The sequence below is a fragment of the Pleurodeles waltl genome, chromosome 9 (assembly GCF_031143425.1).
Source record: "Pleurodeles waltl isolate 20211129_DDA chromosome 9, aPleWal1.hap1.20221129, whole genome shotgun sequence".
NCBI classification, from domain to species: domain Eukaryota; kingdom Metazoa; phylum Chordata; class Amphibia; order Caudata; family Salamandridae; genus Pleurodeles; species Pleurodeles waltl.
Window position 1 is genome coordinate 725,892,239 of NC_090448.1, and position 16,351 is coordinate 725,908,589.

A 16,351-nucleotide genomic window follows, 5' to 3' on the forward strand; every position below is an offset into this window, starting at 1 on the left:
ATTCTTTTTGTGCCTCTTCAACACTATCTCACCCCCTCCCAATTTGTGGCAATTAAACTTGTTCTGGATTAATATAATTCCATTATGGATCATTAGGGTTCATCTTTTTATAATCTTTGTATAATGTTTCAAAGGTGTTTTTCAAATGTGTATTTATATTTACAAGTGAATTATTAATTATGAATTTCACGTGGTTTTACATTTTTGATATTTATTGTCTCTCTGTGTTTTTATGAATTTGTATTCATCCGAAAGAAAGAAAGAAAGAAAGAAAGAAAGAAAGAAAGAAAGAAAGAAAGAATGAAAGAAACAAAGACAGACACTCTCTCTCCCTGACTTGCCTGCACTGCTTTGTAATTATCAACTTCACATGACCGTCTCTGATCATCAGGTACAGTCCTTTTGCTTACGGCCCCTACCTTAGACTACTTATTAATTTTTTTAATATTCCCTTTGATTCATGTATTGTAAATGTGTGTTGTCGTTCAATATATCTTCCACTTTGTCTCTTCCATTAAATCAACTACCTGCTTCTAAGTGAGATAAATTCTGCATGTGCCTTATCATTTCATACGTAAAACACTCTAACTCTTGTTGAAGCAGATATGCTAATTAGAAATTATTAATGAATGTTTATGTTAATGTTAATGCGTTTTGATTAACAAGAAAATGATAGAAAAAAATGAAACGTAGAGAAATTAATGTGCACGTTTGAAAACGTGCCCACGAAGAGTTGCTACCAACTTACTCGAAGTTGTACTAAAATAATTAAAAGTGCGTGAAATATTGAAAATGTGCAATAACAATGTAGTAATACGTCATATTAAGATGTATAACGTATGTTTTGCCTTCTATTGTAGAGCTAACTTAGCCAAAGTTGTGGCATAGTTTTGCCAGGCCTCAAGCAGCAGCGGAATAACCATGCACTGTAGAGAAGTTAACGTGTTGAACTGACCCTGAACCACCCGATGTTAATAAAGTCTGCTTAGCTAGAACTTTCTGCAATGTACCGACAGACAGGAAATGAGGGAATAAATGTTGCAACAAGGACTGTGTAGAGCAGGCTAGATGTAATTTCCCAGGACTCGAACAATAGAGACACTGACTGGAGAAGAAGATGCAACATTTCTGATACCTGATGAGCCGGATGATGAAGACATCATACCGTGAACCAATCGACAACCTGAGAACGACGAAATATCAGAATTCATAGATTTGAAGAATTGAATGTATTGGGTAGCGTCACATATGGTGATTAATTGACCAATTAGGAATTAGGGGATGGCCTGGGGAACTTTGATATAATATCATTACAAAGAGGGAAAACTTCAGAACTGTTGGGGAGATGTTAGAGGCAGATGGTCGAGGAGAGACCTTTGCCAAAATTGATGCGAGATTCTGTCATTGGGCTCATGCTCTTGAGAACCTGATGCGTTGCTGATCGATTGATGACCTGACAAAGACTGACTTTATTGCTGATCCAATCCGTGGATAGGTAGCTTTGACAATGTGACTCTTAACTTTTGTGCCCTTTCTTCCTGGGTACCAATTTCGCTGTTTAAACATTTTTTTTCGTCTAGCTAGATGTTTTCTAAATTCATGTTCCAAATAGTTTTCGCATGAAATCTCACATGCTAATGCTAATCTGGGTTAGGTAGGGTTCTTTTGGGTGATGCCGTCAGTGAGAAATGATTGACGAACTGGTTGCCGAACTCTGCTATTAATGTTGTTATATTCATGTTTAATGACTTCTGTTAAGCATTAGAGTATATGTTTTCTCAAGTTCTGATTACATTATGTTATTGGTGGTCACTGATGAACTAATTCTGAGCTGATTGAATAAAGTTTTAATTAACCATATGGATTAGTATTGTAACTAATTTGGAAATAAAAATTGTAAAAACATATATTGGTTATTCATGAAATATTGATATGATTGACTAATGATTAATGATTTTCTTAGTGGTTATATTGATTATGGATAACATTGGTCACTACATGACTAGGATACTCCATGCGAATCAAAAGGTTCATCGGCCTATATGCGCCTTCTTGTAAGTTTACTTACCAAGGACCCGGCGCTCTAGCAGTTTTTGGTAGCAGCTTGAAGGTTTCCTTGGAGAACTAGTTATGTGATGATTAGGGGTTATGTGGTGGGTTGAGTTAGAGTCAGTTGTTCATTATTATTGAGATTTGGATTTAGCTTTTCGTACTGGGAATTGTAGCAAGCATGATGTCCCTTTAAGCCCAGAAATGACTTTCCCAGATCCTGGATCCCCAAAGTAAAGTTGGGTATGTTCTTGGCGTCCTAGTGATAGTGTGAAAGTGGTAGGTTGTGCTTGCAAAGGTTAATGCAGATTGCAGGTTAATTGTGACATATATGAGGAAGTAGGGAGTCTGCGTACTCCAGTTGAGGTTTAGTAGGAGTGTGCGTACTCTGCAGTATGAGAGTAGGGGAGTCGTTGAACTTCATAAGCCCCACCAGCCGACACCACCGACACCGACACAGCTGCCCACAACCTCAGGCAATGGATTGACGACGGCGCCAATGCTCTTGCCCAGATCAAGAAACCCTCCAACAACCGCACCAACAGAAAGGCCATCTGGTTCACCATCGACCTCCAGGATTCTAAACAGGTGTGCCGAAAACTCAAAAATAAATGGTGCCACAAACAGACACCGGTCACCCATACGGCCCTCAAGAACACCATCCACAGGCACCACCAGCTCATCCGGACCACCAAGAGAGCCTCCTTCAAAGAACGCCTCGACAACAACGCGCACAACAACAAAGAGCTCTTCAACATCGTGAAGGAACTCTCCATCCCCAGCTCCAGCACCAACGACATCCCACCTTCACAAGACCTCTGCGACTCCCTAGCCACCTTCTTTCACCGCATGATCATAGACATCCATGACAGCTTCAACACTAAGACCCGCCCAACAGTCACCAACACCTCAGACTCACTGCCCCCCAGCCACACCAATCTCCTGCTCGCCTGGACCCTCGTCAACGACGATGATACCACCAAAGTCATGAACACCATTCACTCCGGCTCACCATCCGACCCGTGCCCGCATCACATCTTCAAAAAAGCGAGCTCCATCATCGCCCCCCAACTCCGGATGATTATCAATAGCTCCTTCAAGACCACCACCTTCCCGGAAAGCTTGAAGGATGCGGAGATCAACGCCTTACTCAAGAAACCCAAGGCGGACCAAATAGGACCTCAAAAACTACCGGCCCATCTCTCTGCTCCCGTTCCCGGCGAAGGTCATCAAGAAGATCGTCAACAGGCAACTGACCCACTTCCTTAAGGAAAACAACACTCGGGACCCATCTCAATCAGGCTTCAGCAGCAACCACAGCACCAAGACCGCCCTCATCGCCGCCACCGACGACATCAGGACCGTTCTGGACAAGGGCAAAACTGTAGCCCTCATCCTCCTGGACCTCTCGCCGCCTTCGACACCGTCTGCCACCTCACCTTACGCACACGCCTCCACAACACAGGGATCTGCAGCAAAACCCTGGACTGGATCACCTCCTTCCTCACCGGCAGAACCCAGAGAGTCTGGCTCCCCCTTTCCGATCTGAAGCCACCAAGACCATCTGCGGCGTACCCCAAGGATCTTCCCTCAGCCGGACCCTCTTCAACGTCTACATGGCACCACTCGCCAACATCGTCCTATCTCACAACCTCTACATCGTCTCATATGCCGACGACACCCAGCTGATCCTGTCCCTCACCAAGGACCCCACCACCGCCTAAACCAACCTCCACGAAGGAATGAAGGCCTTTGCCAACTGGAGGGAGAACAGTTACCTGAAACTGAACTCGGACAAGACGGAGGTCCTCATCCTTGGCTCCACCCCCTCTACCTGGGACGATTCCTGGTGGCCGGCCACAATGGGAGCCGCACCGACACCCACAGACCACGCACGCAACCTGGGGTTCATTCTGGACTCATCGCTCCCCATGACCCAACAAGTCAACGCCCTCTCATCCTCCTGCTTCAACTCTCTCCGCATGCTCCGCAAGCTCTACAGGTAGATCCCCACCGAAACCAGAAGGATGGTCACCCAGGCCCTCGTCAGCAGCAGACCTGGACTACGGCAACACTCTCTACGCAGGAACCACGGCCAATCTCCAGAAAAGACATAAGAAAACGCATACAGAACGCTTCCGCATGCCTGATCCTTGACATCCCCCGCCGCAGCCACATCACAGTCCACCTGAGAGACCTGCACTGTCTCCCCGTCAACAAAAGGATCACCTTCAAGCTATTCACCTACGCTCACAAAGCACTCCACAACGCTGGCCCAGCATACCATACCTCAACAAATGACTCACCTACCAACAGCTCCGCTCCGCCAACCTCGCCCTTGCCACCGTTCCACGCATCCACAGGTCAACAGCCGGCAGCAGATCTTTCTCCCACCTCTCCGCCAAGACCTGGAACACCCTCCCCATCCACCTGCGGCATACCAAGGACCTGCTGACCTTCAGGAGACACCTCAAGACCTGGCTGTTCGGGCAGTAGTAGTTCCTCTACCCCCCCTTAGTGCCTTGAAACCCTCGCAGGTGAGTAGCACACTCTACAAATGTATTGATTGATTGATTGATTGATATGTGTGTAGTGCTTCTTGCTAAAAAATTGTCCACATTGTTGTTGGTGATGTACGGACCCTGCGTGGTCTAAGACTCCGGAGTATATTGACAAGTGTAGGAGACACTTGGTTACATTTTGTAATCTGTCTGGTTTAGTAGCTTGATCAGGCGGGGTCTACAAGTCAGTGTGTGTAAGTCAGGGGGGTGAAGGAAAATTTTTCGACAGACATTTGGCGAGTCCTATGTGTGCCAGGACAGACCCATTGATCAGTTGAAAGTGAAATTTGCAGGTTGAATTTTGCTGGCGAATGTGGGAGATGAGAAAGAGGAATAACTGCATGACTGAAAGGGCCATCAGTGAAAATCCGTAAGGTTTCTGTGTACCTTCCTGTAGTAAACCAGCGGATTTGTTTTGGTTATTGGTTTTTGGTTAGTGCTCGCAAACATTTTGCATTAGTTTTGTGTGAATTGAAGCGGACAAGCTGTAAGAGTTTGTCAGCCAAATTCCAGAGGAGAATAAGGAAGGCAGAGAAGTCCTTAGCAGAGGCGAGATGGGATTGGGAATAGAAAAAGTGGAGAATGGGGACATTGCAGAGGGTTAAGTTATTTCGTGCAATTACAGAAGAAGGTGAGTCAGAAGAGACAGAGGATACTAACAATGGTGAAAAGAGTTCAGGGGGTAAGAAGAAGAAAAAGACTTATGTGGAAGAAGATTCAGATGTTGAGGATCTTATTACACAGGTGTTGAGGGACTGACCGCCACCATATGCGGTGCAGGAGGGGGGTCCAAGTACTAGTTCTGCTCCAACTGACCCAGCCCAAGTGTCGGGGACAGCGGGACCAGTGCAAACAGAAAACAGATATGTACAAAGGGTAGTGCGGAGTACTCCTAATGCAGTGACTACTTCAGTAGTCCAAGCACAGATGCACCCACCACCGATACAGAGAATTTATCCAGAGGTACCAATTCTTGAGACAACTTTGAAGTTAGTGGTTCCTACGGAGCAAGTAGTTCCGAGGCCAATGCTAGTTCAGACTGAGCCGACTCCAATGTTGTTGGCGCAGGCATAGCCAGAGGGTTTGCCAAGGTCCACACCAATGACAGGGACACAGTCAGATGTGACACCAGTGATGAATCAGAGTATGGGAGTAGCCCTTCCACAGAATGCGGGTGTCAGAGCGGCACCAGATGCAATATCGCTGCCAGTTACTGTTGGTCCAGCGGTACCATTGCTTGCGCAAAAGAAGCTGATTGCAGGAGAACAGGGTGAAATGTCACAGAGCCTCGTGAGGACGGGGGTGAGAGATCATGTGCAGGGAATATCATCTATGGGACAGACCTTTGATGGATTACTTATAAACCACAGAGGGTAACCCAAAAAACCCGATCGGACTGGGTAGAATATAATCATTACATACAACAATGCCCTGACGGGGAAAGATCGACAAATTATTTATATATCATAAAACAACATAGGTGAAAACAAAAAAACTATTTATACATATAAATATATATATTCATTTATTTACTTATACATAAATATCAATTTAATATATTCATCCTATATGGACAACTCATCTAGTAAAACAACACACCAAAGGACAGATAGTGTGAAAAAGAAAAGTGCTCGTGATAGATAGAGAGAAGAATAATACGTATTCCAATTAATCAAAAACCTATACAAAAAACACTAAAAACAGTCGGTTGGTTCTTTTCTGTTTGCTGCATTAACTCCATTCCAAATCCATAGAGAGTCTAAATCAATTCCTTTTAATCCTCCAAAGATCCTCTGCAGAAACCAATCCAGACTATGATATATCCGTCGACGTTTCGACCCCTCTATACTTTGGGCCAAATACCAGCTCCACAATGGGTCTTCTTCAGGACTAATACGATGGGAGTCCCTAAAACACCACAACAACTCAATCAAAAACCATCACTTATATCCTAACTACCTATGTTGTCTACATGTTGTCGAAACGTTCAGCAAAGCGGTGATGCCAATACATTTCAAACTGTGAAGGTCTCTAGCATGAGAGGACTTAATCCAAATTTTCAGAATCAAGGGCAGAATTTTCACCCCTTGCAGCAGGTGCAAGTGCCTTGTGCAAAAGTGATACAGTTGCAACCAATGCAGTAGCAGGTTCCTATGGTACCTAGACAGAAAATGCAGATACATCAAGCCCCGATGAAACAGCAACTGATGATGCTTACTCAGCAGGTTACAGGTCAGAGACAGGACAGAAGTAGTGACACAGTATGCCAATTCCCATTACATAGCGAGAATGAAATAAACGATGAATGGATGAGTATTAGTTCGGATGAAGAGCCATGTATGCTTGCAGCTTCATTAGATGTAGATCAACTAGGACCCTTTGTGAAAGGAAAGGTGATGGGTCATAGGGTTTCACTCTTAGTGGACACAGGAGCTACGTGCTCTACAGTGAGGAGTGCAAATGTTCCGAACTTACCTCTTTCAGGCAGGACGGTTCAGGTTGTAGGAGTAGCAAATAGATAGTTGATAAATCCGATCACAGATCCAAAGCAGGTTGAGATTGGCAACTTCCAGAGACTGTATAAGTTTGTAGTTTGTGACTCGAGTCCAGTATCCCCACTAGGAAGGGACTTGTTGTATAAGACCAGATGTTTAATTAGTTGTTTAACTACTGGAATAGAGGTTCAGATGAATAGTGATGATGAGGAAGAACAAGCTCCTGAAACTGAGAATGAAACCATTAATGAAGAGTACTCATTGGTTGAGTTTTTCCCAATGCTTACTGTGAAAGAATTGCATGCAGACTTGCAAGGAACAGTACAGGAAAATGTATGGGACCTGACAGATAAAGAAGTGGGTTTGATCAAGGGAGTGGAGCCAATTATGATCACTTTGAAACCGAATTTAGGGCCAGATGCAGGAAACGATTAGCGAGTCGTAAACGGCAAAAATTGCCGTTTGCGACTCGCTAATCGCATTTCCCTATGCAGAAATGCATATTGCGAGTCGGGACCGACTCGCAATATGCATTTCAGAATCGCAAATAGGAAGGGGTGTTCCCTTCCTATTTGCGATTCGGAGTGGCATGCAATACCATTTGCGACCGCATATGCGGTCGCAAATGGTATCGCAGTTACCATCCACTTCAAGTGGATGGTAACCCACTCGCAAATTGGAAGGGGTCCCCATGGGACCCCTTCCCCTTTGCGAATGGACCCAAAACAATTTTTTCAGTGCAGGTAGTGGTCCAAGGGACCTCTACCTGCCCTGAAAAAATGCCGAAATTAAAGGTTTCGTTTTTTTTTTTAAGTGCAGCTCGTTTTCCTTTAAGGAAAACGGGCTACACTTAAAAAAAAAAAACTGCTTCATTGATAAAGCAGTCACGAACATGGAGGTCTGCTGACGACAGCAGGCCTCCATGTTTGCGAGTGCCTAGACTCGCTATGGGGCCGCAATTTGCGACCCACCTCATTAATATTAATGAGGTGGGTCATTGCGACCCCATAGCGACTCGCAGACGGTGTCTGAGACACCGTTCTGCATACCAATTTGCGAGTTGCAAATTGCGAGTCACAGGGACTCGCAATTTACAAGTCGCAAATTGGCATTTTCCTACATCTGGCCCTAAGTGTTTCTGCAGCTTCCACAGTATAACATGGCACAAGATGTTCTGATGAAAGTGGCACAAATAATTGGATATTTCTGAAACAAGGGGTTTTGAAAGAAGTGTTGAGCAGTCCATGTAATTCACCAATAATGGGCCTAAAGAATCCGTGTGGGAAAGTGTGCATTGTGCAATACTTGCGAAAAGTGAATAACATAGTGGTCAGGTATTGTCCTGTAGTGCCGAACCCAGCAGTTTTATTGTTTCAGATTCCATGCGATGCAGAGTGGTTCACAGTGGTTGATTTGTCACAAGCTTTCTTTTCTGTTCCTCTTCATGCGGATAGTCAGTTCTTTTAGTTTCAAATTCCTAGAAAGAGTCTACAGCTGGTGCAGACTTCCACAAGGGTACACAGAGTAACCGTCTCTGTTCAATGAGATTTTGAAAAAGAATTTGGAGTAGTTGGAACTACTATATCAATCGACTCTAGTACGGTACATTGATGACTTACTGATTGCGTCCAAGACAAGGGATGAGTGTAAGTACGATTCGATTGCCCTGTTAAATAATTTGGGAAAATTTGGACATAAAGTGGCACCTTCGAAATGACAGTACTGTCAGAAGTCAGTGAAATACTTGGGACATCAAATTGAAAAGGGGTCAAGGAGAATTTTCAGAGAAAGGATTACAATAATACTGCAGAGAAGTTCCCCGACTTCACAGAGAGATGCCAGAATGTTTTTGGGAATGGTAAGTTATTGTCGTCAGTGGATTCAAAATTTTGCTGAGATTGCCAAAACATTGCAGCAGCTCTAGTTTCAGCTGTTGTTTTTCTTCTCGCTGCCCCGTGTTGACCCCCTGCCCCTCCCAGGCATCTCCTTTTCCCGCCACTGCATCCCTGCGGCCCCCCCCCTCGAGCCCCCATTCGTCCACGCCTCCCAGCTGCTCCTCCATCCCTCCTCCCCTTCTTAATGGCGGTCGCTGCGCAACGCAGAGAGTGACCTTTGACCTCTGTGGCCACTGGATCGCTCCCCGCACGAACAGCGACACCCAGCTGTCCCCGTGTCCTCCCCCCGCCCTGGCTGATCCCTGCTGGCCATCCCTGGTGCCTAGTGGTAAGTACCGTCTTGTTATAGCTGTGTGTGTTCACTCATCTGTTTTGTCTGTTTACTCTGTGTTTTCACGTGTTATTGTCTAGTTTTTAGCTCCCTGTTTTACTCCGTGTTTTTGTCCAGTGTTTAGCTCTCTGTTTTACTCCATGATCTACTCCATGTTTTTGTCCAGTGTTTAGCTCTCTGTTTTACTCCGTGTTCTACTCCCTGTTTTTGTCCAGTGTGTAGCTCTCTGTTTTAGTCCGTGTTTTACTCCGTGTTTTTGTCCAGTGTTTAGCTCTCTGTTTTACTCCCTGTTTTTGTCTAGTTTCAGCTTTTGTTTTTCTTCTCGCCGCCCCATGTTGACCCCCTGCCCCCCGAAGCCCCTCGGCTCCCCCGAGCCGTCTCCTTTTCCCGCCGCTGCATCCCTGCGGCCCCGCCCCCCTCAAGCCCCCATTCGTACACGACCCGCCTCCCGCCTCCCAGCTGCTCCTCCCTCCCTCCTCCCCTTCTTCATGGCGGTCGCTGCACAACGCGGAGAGTGACCTTTGACCTCTGTGGCCACTGGATCGCTCCCCGCACGAACAGCAACACCTAGCTGTCCCCGTGTCCTCCCCCCCCGCCCTCGCTGCTCCCTGCTGGCCATCTCTGGTGCCTAGTGGTAAGTGCCGTCTTGTTATAGCTGTGTGTGTTCACGCATCTGTTTTGTCTCTTTACTCCGTGTTTTCCCATGTTATTGTCTAGTTTTTAGCTCTCTGTTTTACTCCGTGTTTTTGTCCAGTGTTTAGCTCTCTGTTTTACTCCGTGTTTTTGTCCAGTGTTTAGCTCTCTGTTTTACTCCGTGTTCTACTCCGTGTTTTTGTCCAGTGTTTAGCTCTCTGTTTTAGTCCGTGTTTTACTCTGTGTTTTTGTCCAGTGTTTAGCTCTCTGTTTTACTCCGTGTTTTTGTCTAGTTTCAGCTTTTGTTTTTCTTCTCGCCGCCCCGTGTTGACCCCCTGCCCCCCCCAGCGCCTCGGCTCCCCCGAGCCGTCTCCTTTTCACGCCGCTGCGTCCCTGCGGCCCGCCCCCTCGAGCCCCCATTCATCCACGCCTCCCGCCTCCCAGCTGCTCCTCCCTCCCTCCTCCCCTTCTTAATGGTGGTCATGGGCAGCGGGTGCGCGCTGGCGCGCCAGAGAGGCAAGCCCGTCTGCGCCCGTCGGCGCCTGGACCGCGCCCAGCGCCACCCCCACGTCCTCGAAATCCCTGCACCCCTAGACACCACTACACTGCCAGCGACCTCAACGCACTCAACCCTGCCCGCTCCACAGCATGCTTCCAGTCCTCACCAAGAAATAGCCACGGTCCCTTCATCTGCCATGACTGCAGATTCACCTGCGACAGAACCACCAAACCTCCAAAACCAGAACCAACCACCTCCACTGCATACTCCTAAACACCCGCTCCGCACGCAACTATGCCATCGAGCTCTGGGACCTACTCGACACCTCAGCCACGGACGTGGCCTTCCTTATCGAATCCTGGTGGAACGACTCCTCGGCACCAGACATCGCCATAGCCATCCCAGAGGGCTACAAAATCACCTGCAGGGATCTCACAAACGGAATCAGAGGAGGAATAGCCATTGCCCACAAGGCCACCCTCAAGGTCCTCACCCACATGGACGACAACCTCAAGACCGCCGAACATCTGCACTTCCAAATACACACCGACCCCAACACCACCCTCAGAGGAACGCTCGTCTACAGACCCCCTGGACCACGGGCACCCTTCAGCGACTCCATCTCTGACCTCGCCAGTGCCCACGCACTCGCCCCTACAGACTACATCCTCCTCGGGGACCTTAACTTCCACCTTGAGAACAACAACGACATCAACTCCACCACCCTGATCGCCAACCTCGCCAACCTCGGCCTCAGACAACTCGTCACCACACCCACCCACGCAGCCGGCCACACGCTTGACCCCATCTTCTCCACAAGCAACCACATCACCATCAACCACACCACCAAACTCCACTGGACTGACCACCACTGCATCCACTTCACCTTCCAGAAACAGGTCAAGCACCACCGTACCCTACAGCCACCCCGCCGCCACTGGAGCAAAGTCACCCAAGACCAGCTGAACAGCGCCCTTGCCCAGAAGCCGCCTACCGACCCTGCCGACCCAGACACCACCGCCCACAACCTCAGACAGTCGATCAACGACTGTGCCAACTCCCTCGCACCACTCAAGAAGACCACCGACAACCAAGCCACCAAGAAAGACACCTGGTTCACCGAAGAGCTCGAGACCTCCAAGCATATCTCCCGGAAACTTAAGAATAAATGGCTCGCTGAACACACACCAGACAGCCTCACGGCCCACAAAGACGCCACCTGCAGACACCACCAACTAATCAGACTAGTCAAAAGATCCTCCTTCAAAGACCGCCTAGATAACAACACACACGACAGCAAATAGCTCTTCAGCATCGTGAAGGAACTCTCCAACCCCAGCGCCAACGTCAACGACATTCTGCCCTCACAAGAGCTCTGCGACTCTCTGGCCACCTTCTTCCACCAAAAGATTACTGACATCCACGACAGCTTCAACACCACAGCCGCCCCCACCATGCCAGACACCACCCGCGCCATTCGCCTAACCGCCTGGACCAACGTCAGCGACACAGAGACACGCAAAATCATGAACTCCATCCACTCCGGATCACCGTCAGATCCATGCCCTCACCATGTGTACAACAAAGCTCACTGTGCCACTGGATTCAAGCTAGCCTGGCTGATGAGGGGTGAAACCCCGAAACCGGTCCCAGGATGCTTGTTTCCGGTCCAGGGAGAACCTGGCCTGGCAGTTCGGGCTGGACTGTTCCCATGAGGAACAGGGTCAAGACTGATTTGCATATGGCTGGGTTCAAACTGGGGTGGCATGGTGAGCAAAATAATGGATGGATTAAACCCAGATCTGTGACTGGGGGTGAATGTTTGATTGGTTCCGCATTCCGTCCATCCAGTTACGCTATCCCACAGCGTTTGTGTTTTGCTTAACAAAGCAGACGCAGCCATCGCTCCCCAACTACGGAAGGTCATCAACATCTCCTTCGAAACAGCAACATTCCCTGAGAGTTGGAAACACGCCGAAATCAACCCCCTCCTTAAGAAACCTAAAGCAGACCCCCAGGACCTTAGGAACTTCCGACCCATCTCCCAACTCCTGTTCCCTGCGAAGGTCATAGAGAAAATCGTCAACGCACAACTGACTCGCCACCTCGAAAACAACGACATCCTGGACCCCTCCCAATCTGGCTTCCGACAAAATGACAGCACTGAGACCACGCTCCTCGCCGCCATAGACGACATCGGACGGCAAATGGACAATGGCGAAACATCAGCCCTCATCCTCCTGGACCTATCAGCCGCCTTCGACACGGTATGCCATCACACTCTGAGAACCCGCCTCCTCGAAACCGGAATACAAGAAAAAGCCCTCAAGTGGACTACATCCTTCCTCTCCGACAGAACCCAGAGAGTCCGCCTCCCCCCCTTCTGCTCCAAAGCCACCAAAATCATCTGCGGCGTACCCCAGGGCTCATCGCTCAGCCCAAGATTATTCAACATCTACATGGCACCCCGCGCCCAAGTAGCCCACCGATACAATCTCAACATCATCTCCTACGCCGACGACACCCAGCTCATCCTCTCCCTCACCAAGGACCCGCACACCGCCAAGTCCAACCTCCACGAGGGAATGCAGGCCGTTGCCGAATGGATGAGAAACAGCCACCTGAAACTGAACTCGGACAAGACGGAGGTCCTCATCCTCGGACCCAACCCCTCCGCCTGGGACGACTCCTGGTGGCCAACATCTCTAGGAACCCCACCAACACCGACCGACCACGCACGCAATCTGGGCTTCATCCTCGGCTCCTCCCTCTCCATGTCAAAACAGGTCAACGCAGCCTCCTCCTCCTGCTACAACAGTCTCCGCATGCTCCGCAGGATCTACAAGTGGATCCCAACAGACACAAGAAAAACAGTAACACAGGCCCTCGTCAGCAGCAGGCTAGACTACGGCAGCGCATTATACACAGGCATCCCGACAAAACACCTACGGCGCCTCCAACGCATCCAAAACGCATCCGCCCGACTGATCCTCAACGTACCTCGCCGCAACCACATCACCCCCCACCTAAGAAAACTCCACTGGCTCCCCGTTGACAAGAGGATCACATTCAAGCTCCTCACCCACGCACACAAAGCACTCTAAAACACCGGACCTGCTTACCTCAACAACAGACTCAACTTCTATACCCCCACCCGACAGCTCCGCTCCGCAGACCTCGCACTCTCCACCGTCCCCCGCATCCACCGAAAGACATCCGGAGCAGATCCTTCTCCTACCTTGCCGCCAAAACATGGAACACTCTCCCAACCAACCTGCGACTAACCCAGGACCTACTCACCTTCAGAAGACTCCTCAAGACCTGGCTCTTCGACCAGTAGCAGCGCACCCCCCCCCCCAGCGCCTTGAAACCCCAAGGGGTACGTAGTGTGCTTTATAAATATATTGATTGATTGATTGATTGATTGTCGTCAGTGGATTCCAAATTTTGCAGAGATTGCCAAAACATTGCAGCAGCTGACACAGAACGGTGTTACAGATCCCATTACACTAGACCAGGATCAGATGAAAGCATTTACTGTGCTGAGAGAGAGTTTTTGCAAGGCTCCAGTGTTAGGAATGACTGATTACACAAAGCCGTTCACTTTGTTTTGTCATGAACGTGATGCTTGTTCTTTGTCTGATTTGACATAGGTCCATGGAGGTGCTTATCACCCAGTAGCCTATTTTTCAGCTACCTTGGACCCAGTTGCAGCAGCCTTACCAGGTTGTTTGCGTGCAGTCGCCGCAGTTGGTCAAAGCCTTTCTCAATGTGAGGGAGTAGTGATGGGATACCCTCTAATGGTAATGGTACCTCACTATGTTGAGATCTTACTTACAAGGATGAAAACACACTATTTGACTGGTTCCAGACTGACAAGGTATGAGACGAGCATTCTAGGTGCTCCAAATGTAACATTGAAAAGATGTACAGTGCTGAACCCGGCAACATTACTTCCAAGTGATACTGTTGAAACTGAAAAAGAGGAAGACATTGAGCATGATTGTCTCGAGGTAACTGAGCTGTGTACAAGACCAGACATCAGAGATACACGATTGTAAGAAAATGACCAAATTGTCCTTGTTGATGGCTCATGTCTCAGAGATGGTACAGGGACATTGAGTGCAGGATATGCTGTATGCACAATCACAGGGACATTAGAAGCTTCTTGGCCACGAGGTGTATATTCTGCAAAAGTAGCAGAATTGGTAGCTCTTACAGGAGCGTGCCATGTATCTGCTAGATTGAGAGTCACAATCTATATTTGACAGCCAATATGGATTTGGAATTGTTCATGATTTTGGTCAATTGTGGGGCAAAGAGGTTTCTTGACCTCTACTGGTTCACCAGTAAGAAATGGCGACATAATTAAAAAATTGCTGTATGCAATACAGTTGCCTGAAGAAATTTCAGTGGTAAATTGCAGTGCACATCAAAAGACACAAGACTACATCTCACTGGCAAATGGATATGCGGATCAAGTTGCAAGGTTTTGTGCATTGAACTGTATATCGTTCAAAGACAAGTGGGAATTAATGTCAGGAGAAGATAACCCATTTACAAGTGTTGCATTGAAAGTGATTGATACTTTGGAAGAATTGAAAACATTGCAAAGTAATGTTGACAAGGACAAAGCACAATGAGGGTCCCCTCTTATAGAAATAAACAGTTTATCAAAAATACACTTCACAAAGAACATAATTTCATATAACAGTCCATGTCACACCAAACAGGTTCTAGAGTCAACCGATGAATCCAAAGTTTATTCAGAGTATGATTTCACATTTGGAGAATCCAACATCCAAAGAAGATTGTATTTCCAGCCAACACGTGTTTCGTCTTGGGAAATGTTTACATCCCTTACGACTTCTTCAGGGCTAGAAATCATGAACATAACATATGAGTTAAGACCAATATGCTCAACCGCCAAGTTTACCCTAAATGTGTGCCCAAGCAAAAGGGAGGTATGCAATAACAACTCTACCACCTGCCACAAGTGAGAGGGAAGTAAGTTGAAAGAAACACCTACTAGAAGACACCTAATGAAACACCTGTATTAAATAAGTAAACACAAGCTTGCAGCATGCTCAAAATTAAGTGAAAACACCAAAGTCAGTAAAACCTGGAAAACAACCACATGCCACCCATAGTGTATAAAGGTCTCCAAAATAGAATTATTTCCATTAAAATACCTTATATGTCCACAACACTTCAGAAACAAGTGGTAAAAAATGTGTCCAAATCAATATGTGCTTCAAACGTATAATATTATCCAATTGGTAATTCCGATCTAATGTTGAAGAAAGAAAGAGTACAAACATCTCAAAAAGCTCATAATTTGCAATGTCCAAAAGAATATATATATATAAATAGTCAATAAATGCCCTAACAATCATGCTCAATATCCCATAAAGATTTTCACGAAGTCCCAAACTTAAACAGCAAAATAATTCGTTTATGAACGAAAAACATAAATTTCAACATTTATCCGGCTAGTATGCCGACTTAGTAAATCAAACTAATGTCACATCATATCCCTTCCAAAATCCTTCAACCGTCACCGTAACTCACCCCGATCTGTGAGATCACCAAATATGTATTGTAGGGAGCGGCGTCTTGAAGTTCGGACGCCTAGCGTGTGCGCTGATCGCGCGCACACGAACCCGGAAGTTAAATACACTTCCGGGTTCACCAATCAGATTATACGGGCACCAACATAAAAGACGACCACCTAATGCTCCCAGCAAAATAGTACGAAGGCATTTAATAATTAACCAACTACAGCCCTGCTGATAGTACGCTGTATAGAAACAAAGTATGCCAATCATAAGAAAAATGTAACTACAAAGAAAAGAAAACATTTTAAAAAAATTATAAATAATGAGCTA